Genomic DNA, 9,439 nt, shown 5'->3' with positions numbered 1-9,439 from the left:
TCCTTTTTAATATCTTTCCTTTGAACTAATTTTCATATCAGTTCAGGCAACAACATGCCAACAGAGCCAGCCGAGTGCATGTGCCAGAGGCGGCTGGGTTTCTCCTTGAAAGATAATTAAAGCAGCTTACACTGTCCATGTGGCATCTTGATGAATATGCAGACAATATTTGCATATGATCTACTGGTGTTCTGGGACCATATGATCATGTGTGGGGGCTGCCAAGCTGATGATTTTAATTTGTGAGTTTGGTCACTACTGTAATGGAAGAGAAAAGTCATTATCCTGTGAGTCTAAGAAGGCTTTCCACTCTTAGAATATTGTTTCAACAGTTAATTACTTTACCCTTAGAAATTCTTTGTGTGCTAAATTCCAAACTTTTCCCTCCAGTGCTGGGGATAGAACATAGGTTTATCCAAGCTAAGCAATTATCCTACCTGTAAGCTATGCTCCCAGCCCAATTCCCAGCCTTGACCTTAGCTTGAATTTGAAAACTCGGAAGACAAAGGTGGAAAGGAAGAAGTGTGTGAACAACTCGTCTGCTTTGAAAAACTATCACAGCAGCCTCTATGTCATTGTTCACAGTAACCAAGGAAGGAAAGCAGTCTTAAGTCAGTGTGGGAAGGATGTGGCGTGACATGCTTGTGATATCTGCACTTGGAAGGGGACGTTGGGAGGATCCGCTCAGGGTTATCCTTGGCTTGAGGATGGTCAAGCTTGAGGTCATGTTGAAAGGAAGCAGAAGTGAGAGGGAAGGAGAGAAGGAGGAAGAGAGGGAGGGAGGGATGAAGGGAGGGAGGGAGGCAGAGAGGAGACAGAGAGGAAGGGAGAGAAGGGAGGGAAAGTAAAGAAACAGAAAAGCTGCAGAAGTTCAAGATACAAATAAAACCAACTCACTGTGCAGCTGACAGACCAGAACACCAGAACCTGGAAACATTCTCATATAAGATGTAGGACATCAGAGAAAATGACATTCCCAGTGGAGGGGTCACCAAAAACTGATGGAGATGATGGCTTTGAGCTGGGCTTGTAAACTCCAGGATTAAGAAAAGCAAAGGGAAGATATCAGACAAGAAACCAACACCCAGGAGGAAATAAAAGGGAGGCCCAGCTGAGCCACAGGCCAGTGGAGTATAGAAGCCATAGGCCGATGGGAGTATATAAGGACAAGATGTACCCTATATTTCAAATGTCAAGTTAGGAATTTTTAACTTGAGGCAATGGAAAACTCAGAGGGGTTTTTGAGTGAGAGTCTCTGCTGAGGACACATTGTCCCTTTTAGCTGGTAGTGTTTTAACAGGCAATTTGAAGTGAGAATTAGTCAGGAATGAAAGGTTGAAGGGAGAGAGGAGGTTACAATTTAGTGTTTAGGAAACAGCCTAACCCAAAGATGGGCCCCTGAGCATATGGAGTGACAATCAATATCGTTGCCAGTCAGAAAGTGAGTAGCCAGCGTCACAGTAAGATAGGCTTCACATTAAAGCAGCCATAATCCAGGAGACAGTCAGCAGCAGCATGGGTGAGAGTGTGGGCAGACGAGAACTGTGTACAGTCTGGTGGTGTCGTAGTTACAGTTTCTATTGGTTCGATGGAACACCATAGGGAAGAAAGGGTTTATTCAGCTTTCACTTCCACATTGCTGTTCATCACTAAAGGAAGTCAGGACAGGAGCTCATGGGGCAGGAACCTGGAGTCAGGCGCTGATGCAGAGTCCATGGAGAGATGCTGCTTACTGGATTGCTTCCCCTGGCTCACTCAGCCTGTTTTCATATAGAACCTAGGACTGCCAGCCCAGGCATGGCACCATCCATAATGGGCTGGGTCCTCCCCCCTTGATCACTAATTGAGGAAATGCCTTACAGCTGAATCTCAAGGAGGCATTTCCTCAACTGTACCTGCATGTATGTGTCCATGCATGTGAATGTGAGTGTATTCATGTATGTGCATGTGTGAATATGTGTGTGCATGCACACATGCACGAGTGATGTGCACGCTGACCCATTACACAGCTTCTTTGAGAAGGCAGAGGCGGATCGAGTTCTAATCCTCCTTATTACTTTTCCAATATTAAAAAGTTCACAGTGAGCCAGGCGTGGTGGGGACCGCCTTTAATCCTAGCACTTGGGAGGCAGAGGTATACAGATCTCTTCAAACTCCAGGCCAGCCTGGCCTACATAGCCAGCTATAGGTCATCCAAGACTATGTAATTAGACCCTGTCTCCAGAAGAAAAGAATCCACAGGATTTAAATGTGAAATTTCATTTTAAAACAATAGCAAAGATAAGTGTGAAGGAATTGAGAAGAGTTTCCACAGCAACTGAACTACTATTAAATAAATGAAATTAAGCATTTATATTACCCTTGACATTCAGCCATATGCTAAGCAATCACTTTATTGGTTTATAATTCCTTGCAGCCACCTGTGAGGGTGGAAACATTCTCATTTCCACACTGAGGATGAAGAAACCTAGTCCCAGGAGAATCATGGTTCTGCTGTGTTCTTGCCAGGCAACCGAGTCCCCAGGGAACCGCAGGCAGCAGGGTGAGATGTCGTGGAATCATTGCTAACTGCCTCCTAGATCCTGCTACTGAGTTCAAGAACAGCCGAAGGGGTGTGGGAAGAAACCCCCACAGCCTTCACTCAGTTGTGTCCTCCCGTGGCCATGCTCATGCCACCACAGAACTGTGAACATATGCTGAGAAGAGATGACACAGGCAAAGGAAGCAGAAGATGGAGGAGAAGAGAAAGAGGAGATGGGAAGACAGGGTTGAGGGTGGAGGATAAGGGGGAAGAGGACGACACCCCCCCTCCCCCACACACACAAGGTGTTCAGAAGGGAGGAGCTATAAACACCCGGGTCCTGCAGCAAAGGTCCGTGTCTGACATCCCAGTACCTTTGCATGGTGTCACGTTTAGGCAGCTACAAGGCTTGGTTATAAGCCAACAAGACTTACTTGGTAAAACTTTCCTGTAGTGAATGTTAGGGATCTCAGCTGAAATGAACGCAGGTGCATGAACTAACATGGCTCTAACACGAGGGCAGAATGAAGCCTGCAGGAAACATTAGCTCTCTCCCTACTAACTGTATTGCTTCTTAAGAAAATAAATCCACAGCTGCCATACAATGCTAAGACACACAATGGTTGTGAATTAGAACGCTCCAGCTTTAGAGTTGACACCATGTGTCCCCTAGTCAGAGGCCATCTTCATGGCCTTCTAAGTCTCTAGTACTCATGTGTGGCTCTTGTTAGGTGTATGTGGAGAAAGGTTCTGGATCATAATTCAGACTTTCGGAACAGGGTAGTGGTGGCAGGCAGAACCCAAAGTGCTATGCAAGAATTCTGCCACTGAGTCACTCTCAACCAATGACATATTTTGTTTGTATTTTTTTCTGTGAAATAGCTAAGTTGAAACTTAATCTACAATGTTACATTCTGATGTGAACATTGAATACAGCCCATTGGTAACTTCAGTCTGTGATCACAGGAACTTAAACACTTAAAAGAGATGGCTTACAGGTGATGGATTGGGGCTGGCGAAATTCATCATTTCAGTTGGTGAATGCTTGCCATGCAAGCATGAGGACCTGCATTTAATCCCCAGAGCCCATATTAAAAACCCAGGTATGGTGGCATGTGCTTATAATCCCAGGGCTGGAGAGGCAGAGAAGGATGGATCTCCAGTGTGCCCCAGCAAGCTAGCCTTGTCTACTAGGCAAGCCTCAAGCTAAACAGAGACCCTGTTTCAATAAAAAAAAAAAGTGGATTGCTCCTGAGAGTGTTCATCAGGTCTCCACAGATGCATGTGTGTTCACACAAAATAAAGAATAAAGCGTGTGGACTCTAAAATCTGTGGAAAGTCTTACAACTCTGATTAAAGGGACATCACTGAGTTCATTTCTTGAGGTGAGAGTGAAAACAGAGATGCATTTAGTGGGAGGGGGTTAAAATTAGGAGCAATGGATTTTAATTAAAGAACATGCAAGCAAGTGTTCAAGATGGAAATAATGACTATTTGTAAGACAGTGCTTGGCTTGGCTTGGCTTGGCTTGGCGGTGAGGAAGATGCTAGCTCAGGCACTTGCTACCTAGGGGCTCTTCTATCGAAGTGTTCAGCTTCTGCCAGTGCCCAGCATCAGTGCTCAGCAGACAGATTTTCAGAGTAATGTATACTAATTGACTGCAAAGCCCCACCTCTACTCTCCCCTGGGTAAGGTTCGCACAGTTGTTTTACTTCCAGCTATGAGAGAGCCCCAAACACCAAAAGGTTAAATAATGTGTCGCACCTCATAAAGAAAGCAAGGTGTTCTAATTAATTGTTATGTTGACAGAGATTGGAATCACTGGGAGAAGGATCTCTGGGAAGAGATTTCTATGGGAGATTGTCTTGATTGCAATAGTTGAGGTAAGCCAACCAACCCACTGTGGGCAGTGGCAGTCCCTAGCCAGAATCCTGGACTACATAACTGGAGAAACCCAGCTGAGCATGTGGTCCTTTCTCTTCTTCCTGACTGTGGATGTAATTTGGACAGTGCTTTAAGCTTCCATTGGATTTACTGCTCTGCCTTGATGGGCTGTATCTTGTACTGTGAGCCAGAATAAATCCTGTGAGTCAGGGTATTTTATCGCAGCAACTGAAAAGTGACGAAGATAGACTCAAATCCAAATATCTCTCTCTCTCTCTCTCTCTCTCTCTCTCTCTCTCTCTCTCTCTCTCTCTCTCTCTCTCTCTCTGTGTGTGTGTGTGTGTGTGTGTGTGTCTGTCTGTCTGTCTGTCTGTCTGTGTCTCTCTCTGTCTGTCTCTCTGTCTCTCTGTCTCTCTGTCTCTCTGTCTCTCTGTCTCTCTCTCTCTCTCTCTCACACACACACACACACAGAGAAACAAAAGCAAAACACCACATTTCTCTCTGCCTGCCTTTCTTTTGGACCCACAGACCCCAGGCGGACTTTACCACAGTCACCCCAGAGAAGTGGAATTGTAAGTATCTGTTATTCTGTGACTGGCTTATTCCATATAGCATACTGTCTTGGGTTCAACTGTGTTGGCTGGTCACTTGCAGGTAGAATATGGCAAGCCAGATGAGGGCTGAGAGAGAGAAGTAAGGAAGTATTTCTCAGGATCCAAAGCCTGAGCCAGAGTTGACTGTCCTATGAAAAGCCGAGTTAGCACATCAGTCCATGTGATGTCACACTTGCAGTATGTTCCTCCATGCCTTCTGAGCCGCCACCACTTCCCGGCTCATAGTGAAACCAGCGAAACACTGGTGTCTCATTGTCCAATGGACGAGAGATCTAGGTATTCATCCTCCCTCCTCCAGAGTAAGGAAAACAGAAAGCAGTCGAGGAGAAAGCCCTGGGAGAACACACAAGTGGCCCAATGCACCCTGGCACGTGCCAAGGAATGCCTGGAGCCGTGGGAACCAGAGGGTTAGGAGGGATCCTCCCCAGACTACAGAAGCACCATGGCCATGCTGATACCCGAGGCTTCAATTTCTGGATCTAGATAGTGAGAAAGAAAGTTCATTTACTCGTAAGATATCAAGCTCATGGACATCTCTGGAAGCTGTGGGATGCTGACATGTTGGCCTGTTATCTCACAAAATAAGGTCAAACCCATGACCTTGACAGCTTCCTCCCCCCATGTCTATGTGCCCTGTCCCCTTTTTTAGACACCTCAGTTTGTTGATTACTGCTCGGTTCTCCTCTCTCCTGCCCTTCATCTCTTCTGCTTTTCAGCTTTCCTATCCAGCCTCTCTTCATCACACCAGGGAATCTCTGAAACCCCCTTACCACCACCACCCTGGGAGCCTCCCATACGAATGCTGGATTTATACTTTGCCCTGCACCATGTGACAGCCAGAGCTCATTTGGAGTAAAAGCAATAAATAAATAAATAAATAAATAAATAAATAAATAAATAAAAATAAATAAAAAATAAATAAGCAAACAGCTCTGCATCATGCCATTACCGAGTCACAAACACCTTCACCCTGTCCTTCCCCACATCTTCCTGCTCACGCAGGTCATCATCTCTGATCCTGATACCCAGTGATTTCAGTCATTTTCTACCTGCATTTCTGTTCATCTCCCAAGAATTCTCATTTACTAATGCAGGAAGGTCACTTAGTGTTTTCTGAGCCTGGGTGTTACGGAGGACCTTGTCCTGGGAGATGATGGGGTGGTAGGGGCAGGTAGGGCGATGGCAGCTCATTTGAAGAGACAGCCTGGGAGAAAGAGATCTAATTACTTCCTTCTCCCAGAGCCTGGGTCATTCCTAGCCTTCTCAGGGCAGGGCTCCTGTCACTGAGCCAGCACAGAGCCCAGTGGGGAAGAATAAGACGCCTTAGGCGCAGGCAGGGTACATACAAGTTCAAGGACAGCCTGGGTAACCTAGTGCTACCCTGTCTCAAATTTAAAAGTTAAAAAGAAGATAGGGGTGGGTGGAGTGAAGAAATATAGCTCAGTAACAAAATGCTTCCCTACCATGGGTAAGGCCTATGATTCATTCCCTAGCATGACAAAGAGCAACAAGAATAAAAGACTAATTCAACCTGCACTAAAGCAGAGGTCCGTGGACAGGAGACTGACAGCCATGAAGGCCTCTGCACAATGTGAACCACTCTCCCCTGAGGTGTGAACCCATGCACAGAAGTCCTCTCAATGTCCCTTAAATTTTCCTCACAAAAGAATTACATTTATGATAGTTTAAAAATCAAATAACAGCCAGGGCTCACTTCTGGAATCCTGTCCTGGCTGTGTGCCCTCTGCCCGGCCTCTCCTCCAGGCAACTGCTTGGCCCTTTTGGAGCTGCTTTTCTGGGCTGTATGTGCTTAACCAGCAGTTTCACGATTTACCGTTTGAGATTCAGCTCTTTACTCTGTGTGATGGAGTATGAAGGCTTAGCGTTTGTCACACTCCTTACTCCCTCCTCACAGTGATGACATTTATAAAAATAAGAACAGGCTCTCCTTTACTGGCTGTTGTAGGTGGGGCCAGCACTGGCTGCCAGATGTTGGTTCTCTTTGACATGGCTAGTCACCCTGATACTTGTCCCTCACTGGACTCCTGGACCCCCCTTCTAGCTTCTCCTTCCCCTATTACTCCTTCTTTGTAACCTTTATTGCTGCCCCTCTTCCTGCCTATGTGCAGCTTGGTCTGTCAGCTAATTTTTCATCTCTCCTCCACCTCTTAGTAGCTTTACCTATCTCATAGTTTCAAGTATCTGTTGGTGATTCCCCAGGTTCCAATCTCCAGCCCTGTGTCCAACTGTCATTTTGATATCTGTACCTAGTTGTTAAATGGGCATCTGTAACTTACCACATCATTAACTTACCACCCAGCTCCTGACAAACTTTGAAGGCCACCCCTTGCAAGTTGTTGCATCCCCTCCCATGGTGCTTCTGTCCTTCCATTTACGGTTCCAGCATCAGGAGTCATCTTTGACTCCCTGTTCTTTTCTTCACCATATCCATCCCATCAAGAAATCCCAGTGGTTTTACTCTCAAAACTGTTCCCCATATCTGAGCATTTCCTGGTACCTGGCTACCACAGGATCTGTAGGTAAATCGCTAGTTCCATCTGCTCTTAGAATTCAGTCCAGGTCCCATTCTGTGGCTAACAAACACCTTCTGAATTATAAGTCAGATCACTCTTTCTCATCCTGTCTGTTGTCCAGGTCTGCCCAACACCTATGTTCAAACGAGCATCCTGCCACAGCCTTCCAAGCAGCTGGGATTCCAGGTGTGCTGCAGCATGTGTGACCCCAGCATCTCTCTGAATGGCTCTGCCTCCATTTGCTCGGACTGCTGTAATGAAGAACCATAAAAAGGTGGCTTATGGAACCGCTATTTACTGTCATGTTTCTGGAAGTTGGAAAGCTAAGATCATCCACGGTCAAGATCCAGCAGGATTGGTTCTTCTGAGTTATGGGAAGGAAGGAGCTGTTTGAGGCCCCACTTCCTGTCTCATAGATAGCTATCTTCATTTATGTTGCTTCATATCCTCTTCTTCCTATGTGTGTTGTGTCCAGTTCACCCTTCTTATACAGACACCAATGATATTAGGCTGAGAAAACAAAAGACTCGCTCAGTTATCTTTATAAAGCCCTAACTTCAAGCATGTTGCTATGTTAGTCAGTTTTCCCTTATTGTAAAAAGTACCTGAGATACTCAGCTTATAAAGTCAGGTTTATCTGGCTCGGTTTTAAAGGTTTTCAGTGTGGGTCCATCATGGTGATGCCAGGGAGCATGTGGCAGAGCCCAGCTGTACCCTCACTGTCATCCAGGAAACCAGAGGGAGAAAGTGAAAGGGGCAGCATCTCCATGTCCCCTCCGAGGGTACTTCCCAGAACAGAAAGTTCTAACTTTTCCCAAACAGGCTCCACTTCTTAAAGTCCCTTCAGTCGGATAAGGCAAAGACCAAGCCTTTAACCACCCTATATGACTCAGGTAGAGCATTCCTGGATACATACTGAAAGGAATCTAAGTCAGAATACCACAGAGATATGGACCATCAGGTTTTATTGATATTCTATTGAACATCTATGTTTATTGATGATGTACTATTCACAATAGCCAAGGTATAAAACCAGACTAATGACCCAACAACAGATGAATGGACAAAGAAAATATGATAACACACACACATACACACACACAAACACACACTGGAGTTACAGTCAGCTGTAAAGAAGAAAATTTATGTCATTGCAGGAAAATGGATAGAATAGCAGATCACTGTATTAAGGGAAACAAACCACACTGAAAAAGGCAAATGTTAAATGTTTTCTCCCAGTTTCAGAATTTACATTTAAAAAGGTATGAAAGTAGAGGGGGCTATTTGAGGAGAAGAAGAAGAAGAAGAAGAAGAAGAAGAAGAAGAAGAAGAAGAAGAAGAAGAAGAAGAAGAAGAAGAAGAAGAGAGTTGGTAATAAGGAGGGATGAATATGATCGACGTCTATTATGTATATGTGTAAATGTTATAGTAAACCTATTGGTTTATACAAGTACCATACATTAACTTAAAAATATACCACAACATGGCCGAAGTGGCTCAGTCTAAAATACCTCCCAAAAAAAACACGAGGGACCAAGTTGGATCCCCAAAACCCATGTACAAAAAGCCAGATGTGGTAACACACACTTAGATCCCAGCACTGAGGAAGCAGAGACATGCAGATCCTCGGGCTTGCTGTTACTCTAACCTAGCCTCTTCAGTGAGATCCAGCCCAGTGGAAGAGTCTGTCTCAAAAGACAAGGTGAAGGGGCTGGAGACGTTGCTCAGTAGTTAAAAACACCTACTGCTCCTCCTTCAGGTCCCAGCACCCATGCCTGGTAGTTTACAACCTCCTGTAACTCCAGCTCCAGATCTGGTTTTCCTTCCCAACCTATGTTGTTTGCTACCTGCAGACATACAGGAAGAACAAATGGGAGCAACTTTCT

The sequence above is a fragment of the Arvicanthis niloticus genome, chromosome 16 (genome assembly GCF_011762505.2).
Source record: "Arvicanthis niloticus isolate mArvNil1 chromosome 16, mArvNil1.pat.X, whole genome shotgun sequence".
Taxonomy (NCBI): domain Eukaryota; kingdom Metazoa; phylum Chordata; class Mammalia; order Rodentia; family Muridae; genus Arvicanthis; species Arvicanthis niloticus.
Note: the sequence above shows the minus strand (reverse complement) of the source record.